The sequence below is a fragment of the Engystomops pustulosus genome, chromosome 6 (assembly GCF_040894005.1).
Source record: "Engystomops pustulosus chromosome 6, aEngPut4.maternal, whole genome shotgun sequence".
Classification (NCBI taxonomy): domain Eukaryota; kingdom Metazoa; phylum Chordata; class Amphibia; order Anura; family Leptodactylidae; genus Engystomops; species Engystomops pustulosus.
The window spans coordinates 52,002,790-52,015,816 of NC_092416.1; positions in this window are offsets into that span (position 1 = coordinate 52,002,790).

Sequence of the window (13,027 nt, forward strand, 5' to 3'; positions counted from 1 at the left end):
ATGTTGTGACATGGTTATTTGGCTGCTTTTCTTACTGACCTACATGATGCCGCCCCCCGTGTTCATCAGGGGGCGCGCTGCCCGAGGTGAGATTCTCAACTCCCCCCATGGTAGGTTTGCCCCTGCTTTCCCCTGCTGTTTTCTAAACCAAATGTCTCCATCACTGTGCTGCACATGCACCACACTGTTGAACTAAAAATATAGACCCTCCTCCCTTTGGGAAGATAATGGGTGTAGAGACAGAGACACATGTGAAATTTGTTTCTTAGTGTTCCATCTCATTCTCACTGAGCAAATTCTAATCATGTTTATTTATAATGAAATCTACTGCAAACTTCGGAAGGTCAAGGGTTGCATCATCTGACATCTGAAAGCTTTAATTATCTCCCCTTGGAGTCTGCTGAGCTTGGGCCACACTGGACTTGTACTGTTCAGCATCTTCAGCTGTTGCTTTAAGGAACCTTAAACTAAACAAAACAAAAGCTTAAAAGACAGCAAAAATACATATGCTTACTATCAATACAAATCTAAAATCCCTAAAATGGATACATCCCCAAGGCCACTACCAGTTGACTAGGACAGGCTGACTACTAGAAATTCTCATCCTCTTCCCTTGACTTTTTTAAACTTGCTCAACATCATGTTATCCCTACAAGGAGGGTGAAAAGCCTGACCTCTATCCAGTGTATTTAAAACATATTAGTTATTACGTTTTGAGTGAAGTATCCCTATCACTCTTAGTGGTTCAACTATCCTCTGTCTGTCAGGATCAGGGGTAGTGGACCCACTGGACCACCGCGGATGATGACGTAAGCCGACAATTGGGACCGGAGTCTAAGTGGTACCCGGTTTTCACCAGAGCCTGCCGCAAAGCAGGTTGCAGTATGATACCACCAGTTTATTCCAAAGGCATGAATTTGTCTCCGGTGGAAGCCAAGGCGTAGTACAGAATCGGCAAAACTGTAGTCAGGCATAGGCAGGAGGTTGAGACAGGCAGGACAGGATCAGAGTCAAAGACATAGCAGAAGATCAGGACGGGCAGCACAGGAGTGAGGTCAGGAACGGAATCGAGGTCACAACGGGAAATCAGGATAATCGCACAGGGCATCAGACAAGCTTTCTCTAAGGCTATGGGGCACATAGATAATTCTTTATTTATATAGCGCCTACAGATTATGCAGCACTGCACAAAGCATGACAAATCGGTCCCTGTCCCCAATGGGGCTCACAATCTAAACAACCTACCAGTAGGTTTTGGAATGTGGGAGGAAACTGGCATACCCGGAAGAAACCCATGCAAACACGGAGAGAACATACAAACTCTTTCCAGATGTTGACCTGGATGGGACTTGAACAGAGGACTCCAGCGCTGCAAGGCAGAAGTGCTACCCACTCAGCCACCGTGCCGCAAGCAGGAAACACAGAAAGGGGCTGGCAATTTATAAGAATTGGCAGTCGGCCAGCGCCAATCATCGGAGCACTGGCCCTAAATCTCCGGAAGCCGGTGCGCACGCAGCCTCGTCCCTCCATTCACAACTGAACCAATTTGGAAACACAGGGGCTCATTTACTTACCCAGTCCTGTCGCGATCCAGCGGCGCATTCTCCGACGAGGATTCAGGTTTTCGTGCGCCTGATGTCCACCAGGTGTCGCTGCTGCGCCGAGGTCCGCCGTAGTTCACCATCCTATTCCTGGTGAATGTGAGTGATTGATTTTGCAACACAATTAGTTTTTTTTAAATTCCATGTTTTTTCCAAATCTGTCGGGTTTTCCGGCGGCCATGTCCCCCGATTTCTGTCATGTGAATGCCGGCAATTGCAAATCTGATCGTGTGCGCCAAAATCCCGGCGGAATTCGGCGCAAAAAGGAAAAAGTGCGACGAAAGTGCGGCCGCGGAGCCATTAGTAAATGAGCCCCATTGTTCTATGCAGGCAACATTTTCTTCCTGCTCCCATCATTTAAGGCTTCTCACAGCTCCTCAGTAGCTTTTCTATCTTGCAGCTCTTCTACCACGACTATAGAAACTTTATCATCCACAGCAGGGCCGGCGCCAGCACTGCACATACCTGGGGGGCCCACATAAGGCTGTACATAAGGAACCCAAGGGGGTGAGGAGGGCTTTATATAATATACATCAAATGTCCTTGTTATGCATTCCTTATTATCAGTTGGTACTTCTGGAAAGGGTCCTTCCCCATTACATGTATAAAGAATATCCAGGCACACAAAGTTTAAGTTGAAGTTAAAGAACAAAGTTTTATTGCGGTAATCGAAAGTATAATGTTTTGGCTAAAATAAACCTTTGTCAAATACTGTAAAATGTCAAGACAAAATAGAACCAAGTTATAAATGAGTCTTAGTGATCTGACATAAACAGCTGTCATGACACACAAGTTGTCCAAGTACAATATGTGATCACCAACTATCTTATACAGGACCGTATATAGTATATAGTGTACATCATGTGTATTATCGTATCTCTGAATCAAATAACAATATCTCAGAATTAAACAATATCTCAGAGTTTAATAATAACATCATGTGCAAAATCATATACCAGGTTATATCTATAGCCGGTTTATATTATTGCAGAAATGTCTGTGATATCTGTCGATTTCTATTAAGGTACAAATCATAGTAAAAGAACAATTGCTAAGATCACAAGTTGCATCAGACCAGAAAGCAGCTCACTTATATAGCCAATGGCTGGGGCTTACCATCTACCGCTGTAAGAAGGCAGTAAGAAAGAAGTCTTGTGAACGGCGCTCTGCCGGCTGAAGGTGCAGCGAGTAAAAGAAGGGAATACTCCGCTCCTGGAGGAGGGCGCAGTGCAGAAGGACCTATCCTAATTTAGGGGTGTGTATATGAAGCGCCAAGACACTCGCCATGTTGTCTGTCAATCACAAGTGCTGACATGTGTGAGTGGGAGGCGTGTTTGTAAGAATTCAAGAAGAGAGAGAGAAGAAAAGATTAGAGGGTTGTGTGACCCAATAACTGAGAATGATACCAGTCAGGGTAGCGGTATGTGGCCCCAGTAGCCTCATCATTTCTGTAATAGAAAAAAATACATCATGAACATGATAAATTACAAAATGTACAAGTGAACATAAAAAATGATATAAACACACAAATTCTGGTTATAATGGGATATGCATAATCACAGGAGCCTCGTAGTTCGTATTCCCTATTCATACCCTGAGGTTCCAGGTTTCTTAGGGTGTGAATCCAAAATGCTTCTCGTCTTTTGAGAAGTTTAATGTGGGATTTTTTCCAAGACCTCATATTTGAGTTGAGCTCAGTTTTGGCTTGTGATTTCAAGTGGCTAGTGAACTTAAGTGAGTTGAAAAAAGCGGAGTTTTGTGTGTGTTAAGAGTGAATCTGTTGTTTGGGTGATTGTGGACTGAGTATATAGGTAATAGCACTTTTCTTAGTGTCACAATTTAAATAGATTTTTTTTTCCTTTCTTTGCCTGGTCTGCTAATTGGGAGGAGGGATTAGTGTTCACACCTGATAAGTTAAGGTCTAGCAACTCACTTTTGAGCTCGCTCAGTTTTGGCTTGTGATTTCAAGTGGCTAGTGAACTTAAGTGAGTTGAAAAAAGCGGAGTTTTGTGTGTGTTAAGAGTGAATCTGTTGTTTGGGTGATTGTGGACTGAGTATATAGGTAATAGCACTTTTCTTAGTGTCACAATTTAAATAGATTTTTTTTTTTTCCTTTCTTTGCCTGGTCTGCTAATTGGGAGGAGGGATTAGTGTTCACACCTGATAAGTTAAGGTCTAGCAACTCACTTTTGAGTTCGCTCAGTTTTGGCTTGTGATTTCAAGTGGCTAGTGAACTTAAGTGAGTTGAAAAAAGCGGAGTTTTGTGTGTGTTAAGAGTGAATCTGTTGTTTGGGTGATTGTGGACTGAGTATATAGGTAATAGCACTTTTCTTAGTGTCACAATTTAAATAGATTATTTTTTTTTCCTTTCTTTGCCTGGTCTGCTAATTGGGAGGAGGGATTAGTGTTCACACCTGATAAGTTAAGGTCTAGCAACTCACTTTTGAGCTCGCTCAGTTTTGGCTTGTGATTTCAAGTGGCTAGTGAACTTAAGTGAGTTGAAAAAAGCGGAGTTTTGTGTGTGTTAAGAGTGAATCTGTTGTTTGGGTGATTGTGGACTGAGTATATAGGTAATAGCACTTTTCTTAGTGTCACAATTTAAATAGATTTTTTTTTTTCCTTTCTTTGCCTGGTCTGCTAATTGGGAGGAGGGATTAGTGTTCACACCTGATAAGTTAAGGTCTAGCAACTCACTTTTGAGCTCGCTCAGTTTTGGCTTGTGATTTCAAGTGGCTAGTGAACTTAAGTGAGTTGAAAAAAGCGGAGTTTTGTGTGTGTTAAGAGTGAATCTGTTGTTTGGGTGATTGTGGACTGAGTATATAGGTAATAGCACTTTTCTTAGTGTCACAATTTAAATAGATTTTTTTTTTTCCTTTCTTTGCCTGGTCTGCTAATTGGGAGGAGGGATTAGTGTTCACACCTGATAAGTTAAGGTCTAGCAACTCACTTTTGAGCTCGCTCAGTTTTGGCTTGTGATTTCAAGTGGCTAGTGAACTTAAGTGAGTTGAAAAAAGCAGAGTTTTGTGTGTGTTAAGAGTGAATCTGTTGTTTGGGTGATTGTGGACTGAGTATATAGGTAATAGCACTTTTCTTAGTGTCACAATTTAAATAGATTTTTTTTTTTTCCTTTCTTTGCCTGGTCTGCTAATTGGGAGGAGGGATTAGTGTTCACACCTGATAAGTTAAGGTCTAGCAACTCACTTTTGAGCTCGCTCAGTTTTGGCTTGTGATTTCAAGTGGCTAGTGAACTTAAGTGAGTTGAAAAAAGCGGAGTTTTGTGTGTGTTAAGAGTGAATCTGTTGTTTGGGTGATTGTGGACTGAGTATATAGGTAATAGCACTTTTCTTAGTGTCACAATTTAAATAGATTTTTTTTTCCTTTCTTTGCCTGGTCTGCTAATTGGGAGGAGGGATTAGTGTTCACACCTGATAAGTTAAGGTCTAGCAACTCACTTTTGAGCTCGCTCAGTTTTGGCTTGTGATTTCAAGTGGCTAGTGAACTTAAGTGAGTTGAAAAAAGCGGAGTTTTGTGTGTGTTAAGAGTGAATCTGTTGTTTGGGTGATTGTGGACTGAGTATATAGGTAATAGCACTTTTCTTAGTGTCACAATTTAAATAGATTTTTTTTTTCCTTTCTTTGCCTGGTCTGCTAATTGGGAGGAGGGATTAGTGTTCACACCTGATAAGTTAAGGTCTAGCAACTCACTTTTGAGCTCGCTCAGTTTTGGCTTGTGATTTCAAGTGGCTAGTGAACTTAAGTGAGTTGAAAAAAGCGGAGTTTTGTGTGTGTTAAGAGTGAATCTGTTGTTTGGGTGATTGTGGACTGAGTATATAGGTAATAGCACTTTTCTTAGTGTCACAATTTAAATAGATTTTTTTTTTTCCTTTCTTTGCCTGGTCTGCTAATTGGGAGGAGGGATTAGTGTTCACACCTGATAAGTTAAGGTCTAGCAACTCACTTTTGAGTTCGCTCAGTTTTGGCTTGTGATTTCAAGTGGCTAGTGAACTTAAGTGAGTTGAAAAAAGCGGAGTTTTGTGTGTGTTAAGAGTGAATCTGTTGTTTGGGTGATTGTGGACTGAGTATATAGGTAATAGCACTTTTCTTAGTGTCACAATTTAAATAGATTATTTTTTTTTCCTTTCTTTGCCTGGTCTGCTAATTGGGAGGAGGGATTAGTGTTCACACCTGATAAGTTAAGGTCTAGCAACTCACTTTTGAGCTCGCTCAGTTTTGGCTTGTGATTTCAAGTGGCTAGTGAACTTAAGTGAGTTGAAAAAAGCGGAGTTTTGTGTGTGTTAAGAGTGAATCTGTTGTTTGGGTGATTGTGGACTGAGTATATAGGTAATAGCACTTTTCTTAGTGTCACAATTTAAATAGATTTTTTTTTTTTCCTTTCTTTGCCTGGTCTGCTAAGTGGGAGGAGGGATTAGTGTTCACACCTGATAAGTTAAGGTCTAGCTACTCACTTTTGAGCTCGCTCAGTTTTGGCTTGTGATTTCAAGTGGCTAGTGAACTTAAGTGAGTTGAAAAAAGCGGAGTTTTGTGTGTGTTAAGAGTGAATCTGTTGTTTGGGTGATTGTGGACTGAGTATATAGGTAATAGCACTTTTCTTAGTGTCACAATTTAAATAGATTATTTTTTTTTCCTTTCTTTGCCTGGTCTGCTAATTGGGAGGAGGGATTAGTGTTCACACCTGATAAGTTAAGGTCTAGCAACTCACTTTTGAGCTCGCTCAGTTTTGGCTTGTGATTTCAAGTGGCTAGTGAACTTAAGTGAGTTGAAAAAAGCGGAGTTTTGTGTGTGTTAAGAGTGAATCTGTTGTTTCGGTGATTGTGGACTGAGTATATAGGTAATAGCACTTTTCTTAGTGTCACAATTTAAATAGATTTTTTTTTTTTCCTTTCTTTGCCTGGTCTGCTAATTGGGAGGAGGGATTAGTGTTCACACCTGATAAGTTAAGGTCTAGCAACTCACTTTTGAGCTCGCTCAGTTTTGGCTTGTGATTTCAAGTGGCTAGTGAACTTAAGTGAGTTGAAAAAAGCGGAGTTTTGTGTGTGTTAAGAGTGAATCTGTTGTTTGGGTGATTGTGGACTGAGTATATAGGTAATAGCACTTTTCTTAGTGTCACAATTTAAATAGATTTTTTTTTTTCCTTTCTTTGCCTGGTCTGCTAATTGGGAGGAGGGATTAGTGTTCACACCTGATAAGTTAAGGTCTAGCAACTCACTTTTGAGCTCGCTCAGTTTTGGCTTGTGATTTCAAGTGGCTAGTGAACTTAAGTGAGTTGAAAAAAGCGGAGTTTGAAAAAGAGAAGTCCACAGAACTGTAAGTAACCTACATTTTATATCTCTTGATTTATATACTTATCACTGTTTTGTTACTAGGATATGGCTAGCAAGATTGGTGGTATGCTCCAGTGCACACTCTGCCGCATGTATACACTGCTGGAGCAAGAGTTCGAGGGTGAATACCGCTGTGACAGATGTGCCCATATTTTTCTACTGGAAGCTCGTGTTAGAGATCTGGAGGAAGATATTGCACGGCTGCGAGCAATTGACAATCTTGAGAGGAGTATGCTGCTCACTGAGCAAGCAATAAGCGGGGTAGAAGTGGAGGGTGGAGAGGAAAGCCAGCAGGGCCAGGTGGGTAGCTGGGTTACTGTAACTAGAGGGGGTAGGAAGGGGTCAAAAAAAAGGAAGGCCAACTCTGACTCTGAACATCCAAGCAAAATTGCAAAATTGTGCAATGATGTAAGGACGTCAGTGTCAGAAATGGCAGCCCTAGCGGATCCTGCTCTCCCTCACAGCCGGGGGAGCAGACCAGCTAGTAGTAGGGTGGATGGGAGTGCAGGTAAGCCAAGGCAGCTAGTGGTTGTAGGGGACTCTATAATCAGGAAGACGGATAGAATAATTTGTCGCCAAGACCGCCTCAACCGAATGGTTTGCTGTCTCCCTGGTGCCAGGGTTCGGCATGTGGTGGAAAGGGTGGATAAATTACTGGGAGGGGCTGGGGATGACCCAGCTGTCGTGGTCCATGTTGGTACCAATGACAGAATAGATGGTAGGTGGAGGAGCCTGAAGAATAATTTTAAAGAACTAGGTTCAAAGCTTAAGGAAAGGACCTCCAAGGTAGTATTCTCCGGAATCCTACCTGTGCCATGCGCTACACAGAGCAGACAGCGGGAGCTCAGGGAGTTAAATGCATGGCTCAGATCCTGGTGTAGAGCAGAGGGATTTGGGTTCCTAGAGCTCTGGGCTGACTTTTCACTGGGGTACAAGCTGTTTTCTGCAGATAACTTGCACCTAAGTGGAAGGGGGGCTGCTGTGCTGGGGGAGAAGATCCTAGCAGGGGTGGCGGAGTATTTAAACTAGGCTCGGGGGAGGAGGAAAAGGAAGACACTGAAGGGGTAGACAGGTCAGAGAGGGGGCAGGTTATGTTGGTGGGTGGTGAGGTGGGCGGTGTATGGGGGCCTAAGGCAGTGGATAAGGAGATCCACAAGTTGCAGAACAGTGGTGAGGATATATGTGCCAGTAAAATTACTTTAAATCAGATAAATAACTGTGGAAAATTAAATTGTATGTTCACAAATGCCAGAAGTATCACAGGCAAAATGGGCGAGCTCGAGGCTCTGATATTAGAGGAACAGTTAGATGTTGTTGGTGTAGCAGAGACATGGCTCGATGCATCGCATGATTGGGTTGTTAATATTCAAGGTTTTACACTCTTTCGGAAAGACAGGGCAAATAGGAGGGGAGGTGGTGTATGTCTGTATGTCAGAAGAGACTTAAAAGCGATTGTGAATGAGTCAGTGGTCTCAGAGTGTGAGGAGGCTGAAACTTTGTGGGTTGAAATTCAAAGCCAAGAGAGCTTTGAGAAAATTATTTTTGGTGTAATTTATAGACCCCCTAACATCTCTGAGGAAATAGAGGGTCACCTATATAAACAGATGGAGCGGGCTGCACAGGAGGGGACCGTAGTGATAATGGGAGACTTTAACTTTCCAAATATAAATTGGGGTCAGGGCTCGTCTTCATCTATGAAGGGGAGACATTTTATCAACTTTCTGCAGGATAATTTTATGTTGCAGCTTGTAGAAGATCCCACAAGAGGTGACGCATTGTTGGACCTTGTGATTTCTAACAATGAGGAGATTGTCCAAAATGTCAGTATCAGGGAACCCCTTGGGAACAGCGATCATAATATAATTATTTTCCTCTTAAACTTTAAAAAGCAGAAACAGGTGGGAAAATCTAAAACTTTGAATTTTAAGAGGGCTAATTTCCAAAAATTCAGGGCTGCAATACAGGATATAGACTGGGATCAGATACTGTCACATGGTGATACTAATGTTAAATGGGAGAAATTCAAATCTATCCTGGGTTTTTATACTTCTAAATTTATTCCAATAGGTAACAAGTATAGACGGGCTAGATTACACCCCGCGTGGCTTACAGCTACAGTTAAAAGGGCAATTAATGAGAAAAAGAGGGCATTTAAAAAATATAAATCTGACGGGTCACCTGAGGCTTTCAATACTTACAAAAAACTTACCAAAATCTGTAAAAAAGAAATCAAATCAGCCAAAATACAAAATAAAAGACAGGTAGCTAAAGATAGCAAAACAAATCCCAAGAAATTTTTTAGGTATATCAATGCAAAAAAAAATGGGTCACAACAGGTTGGACCCCTTTATTCTGAAAATGGGGCATCGGTGACTGGAGACCAGGAGAAGGCGGAGATACTTAATAGGTTTTTTAGCTCCGTTTATACAATAGAAGAGAGAACTTCTGACTTGGGTGGTGCCAGTGCGTGTCATGGATCCTGTGATATACTAGGCTGGCTAAATGTAGACATTATCCAATCTAAGCTCAATAAAATCAATGTGTACAAAGCTCCTGGACCAGATGGGTTACACCCCAGAGTTCTTAAAGAACTCAGTTCTGTTATTGCTGTACCGCTGGCTAAAATCTTCAGGGATTCTGTAATGTCTGGTGTGGTGCCAAGTGACTGGCGCAAGGCAAATGTGGTGCCAATATATAAAAAGGGCTCTAGAACTTCGCCTGGCAATTACAGGCCTTTAAGCTTAACTTCCATTGTGGGGAAAGTATCGGAAGGGTTAGTAAAAGACTACATACTGGAGTATGTGACATCAAATAGTATAATAAGTGACAGCCAGCATGGGTTTACTAAGAATAGAAGTTGTCAAACTAACCTTATCTGCTTTTATGAAGAGGTGAGCAGATGCCTGGATGGAGGAGCAGCTGTGGATATTGTGTTCTTGGACTTTGCAAAGGCATTTGACACTGTCCCTCATAGACGGCTGATGGGTAAAATTAGGGCTATTGGTTTGGCAGAAATCATTTGCAATTGGATTGAAAACTGGCTGAAGGATCGTATCCAGAGAGTTGTGGTCAATGATTCCTACTCGGAATGGTCACCAGTTATGAGTGGTGTACCCCAGGGTTCTGTGCTTGGCCCACTACTATTTAATATATTTATTAATGATATAGAGGTAGGAATTAATAGCACTGTGTCTATTTTTGCAGATGACACCAAACTGTGTAGTGTAATACAGTCTATGGAGGATGTTCATAGGCTGCAGGGTGACTTGGACAAACTGAATGTTTGGTCATTCACTTGGCAAATGAGGTTTAATGTGGATAAATGTAAGGTTATGCACCTGGGGGCCAATAATCCAAAGGCAAAATATGTCCTTGGGGGAGTAAATCTGGGAAAGTCCCTTGTTGAGAAGGACCTGGGGGTACTAGTAGATCATAAATTGAATAACAGCATGCAATGTCAATCAGCTGCCTCTAAAGCCAGTAGGATCTTGTCATGTATCAAAAGTGGTATGGACTCTCGTGATAGGGATGTAATATTACCACTATACAAGGCACTGGTTCGGCCACACCTGGAACTGTCCAGTTCTGGGCACCGGTCCATAAAAAGGATGCCCTGGAGCTGGAGAGGGTTCAACGTAGAGCCACAAAAATGATAAGGGGTATGGAGGGTCTCAGTTATGAGGAAAGATTAAAAAAACTAGATTTATTTAGTCTGGAAAAGAGACGACTACGAGGGGACATTATTAATTTATTTAAATATATGAATGGTCCATACAAAAAATATGGTGGTAAGTTGTTTCAGATTAGATCAAATCAAAAGACGAGGGGGCACTGTCTCCGTTTGGAGAAATCAAGGTTTAATCACCGGAGGCGACAGGGCTTTTTAACTATGAGAACGGTCAATCTGTGGAATAGCCTGCCTCAGGCGCTGGTCACAGCAGGGACAGCGGATAGCTTCAAGAAGGGTCTAGATGCCTTTTTACACCTAAATAACATTGATGGTTATGTTATATAGAATTGTTTCCCCTAAATCCCTTCCTCATCCAATCCCTTCCCTTCCTTGGTTGAACTTGATGGACAAGTGTCTTTTTTCAACCGTAGAAACTATGAAGTGGTCTGGTATCGGGATTAACAGGTTGTTGGTACGAATCGAAGATTTTGTGTTGGCAACCGATTGGGTGGTCTCTCCCACGTCTAACAGTCTATAGGGACATATTATGGCGTAAACAACAAATGTTGAGTCGTAGATAAAGAAGTCACGTATTGGGTATGGATGGCCTACCTTTGGAAACATGGGAACACTGTGCACATCTCAGGCATGGGAAGGTTCCCTTGCAGTGAGTATGAAGGAATGTCTGTTTTATGACCCTTGTGTCTAAGCCTAGATCCGCTCTGATCAGCATATCTCTCAGATTCCTGGGTCGTTTGGTGCAAGTTAATACTGGATTATGAAACTCCTCAATATTTGGATAAGTTTATGTAAAATAACCCGGTGGGCCTGAACTCCTGGCACTTTGGCAGGGGCCTATGTTCATCCTCATAGGAGTACTATCACTGACTCTATGAGTGTGACGCAGCTGGACGCTTTCCGGCTCGTGTCACACTCTGACCCTAAATGCGTGGTGTGTCATTACGTCATCGTGCGGCTGTCTCGTGAAGTCATCTTGTGGCAGCGCATCCCTTTCCGCCCAGCAGTTCCAGCGGCAGCAGCAACAGTACAAGGTAACTCAGGTTAGTATATTATTATTTTTATTTTTGCTTTCAGAAATTGAGAGGCTGTGCCCTTTGTATATGGGAGGCTGTTCAGTATGAATAATGAGGGGGGCAGAGTGTACAATGAGGGGGGCCAGTGTGTATAATGGGGGGGCCAGTGTGTACAATGAGGAGGGGGCCAGTGTGTATAATGGGGGGGCCAGTGTGTATAATGGGGGGGCCAGTGTGTTCAATGAGAGGGGGCAGTGTGTACAATGAGGAGGGGGCAGTGTGTACAATGAGGAGGGGGCAGTGTGTACAATGAGGAGGGGGCCAGTGTGTACGATGAGGGGGGGGCCAGTGTGTACAACAAGGGGGGGCATTGTGTACAATGAGGGGGAACAGTGTGTACAATGAGGGGGGGAACAGTGTGTACAATGAGGGGGGCCAGTGTGTACAACGAGGGGAGGGGCCAGCGTGTGTACAATGAGGGGAGGGGCCAGTGTCTACAATGAAGGGGAACAGTGTGTATAATGAGGGGGGGGTCAGTGTGTACAATGACGGGGGTCAGTGTGTACAATGACGGGGGTCAGTGTGTACAATGACGGGGGTCAGTGTGTACAATGACGGGGGCCAGTGTGTACAATGAGGGGGGCAGTGTGTACAATGAGGAGGGGCAGTGTGTACAATGAGGAGGGGCAGTGTGTACAATGAGGAGGGGCAGTGTGTACAATGAGGAGGGGCAGTGTGTACAATGAGGGGAGGGGCCAGTGTGTACAATGAGGGGAGGGGCCAGTGTGTACAATGAGGGGAGGGGCCAGTGTGTGCACAATGAGGGGTTGCAGTGTACACAATGTGGGGGGGGGGGACAGTGTGTACAATGAGGGGGGCCAGTGTGTACAACGAGGGGAGGGGCCAGCGTGTGTACAATGAGGGGAGGGGCCAGTGTCTACAATGAAGGGGAACAGTGTGTATAATGAGGGGGGGGGTCAGTGTGTACAATGACGGGGGTCAGTGTGTACAATGACGGGGGCCAGTGTGTACAATGAGGGGGGCAGTGTGTACAATGAGGGGGGCAGTGTGTACAATGAGGAGGGGCAGTGTGTACAATGAGGAGGGGCAGTGTGTACAATGAGGAGGGGCAGTGTGTACAATGAGGAGGGGCAGTGTGTACAATGAGGGGGGCAGTGTGTACAATGAGGAGGGGCAGTGTGTACAATGAGGGGAGGGGCAGTGTGTACAATGAGGGGAGGGGCCAGTGTGTACAATGAGGGGAGGGGCCAGTGTGTACAATGAGGGGAGGGTCCAGTGTGTGTACAATGAGGGGGTGCAGTGTACACAATGTGGGGGGGGGGCAGTGTGTACAATGAGGGGGGACAGTGTGTACAATGAG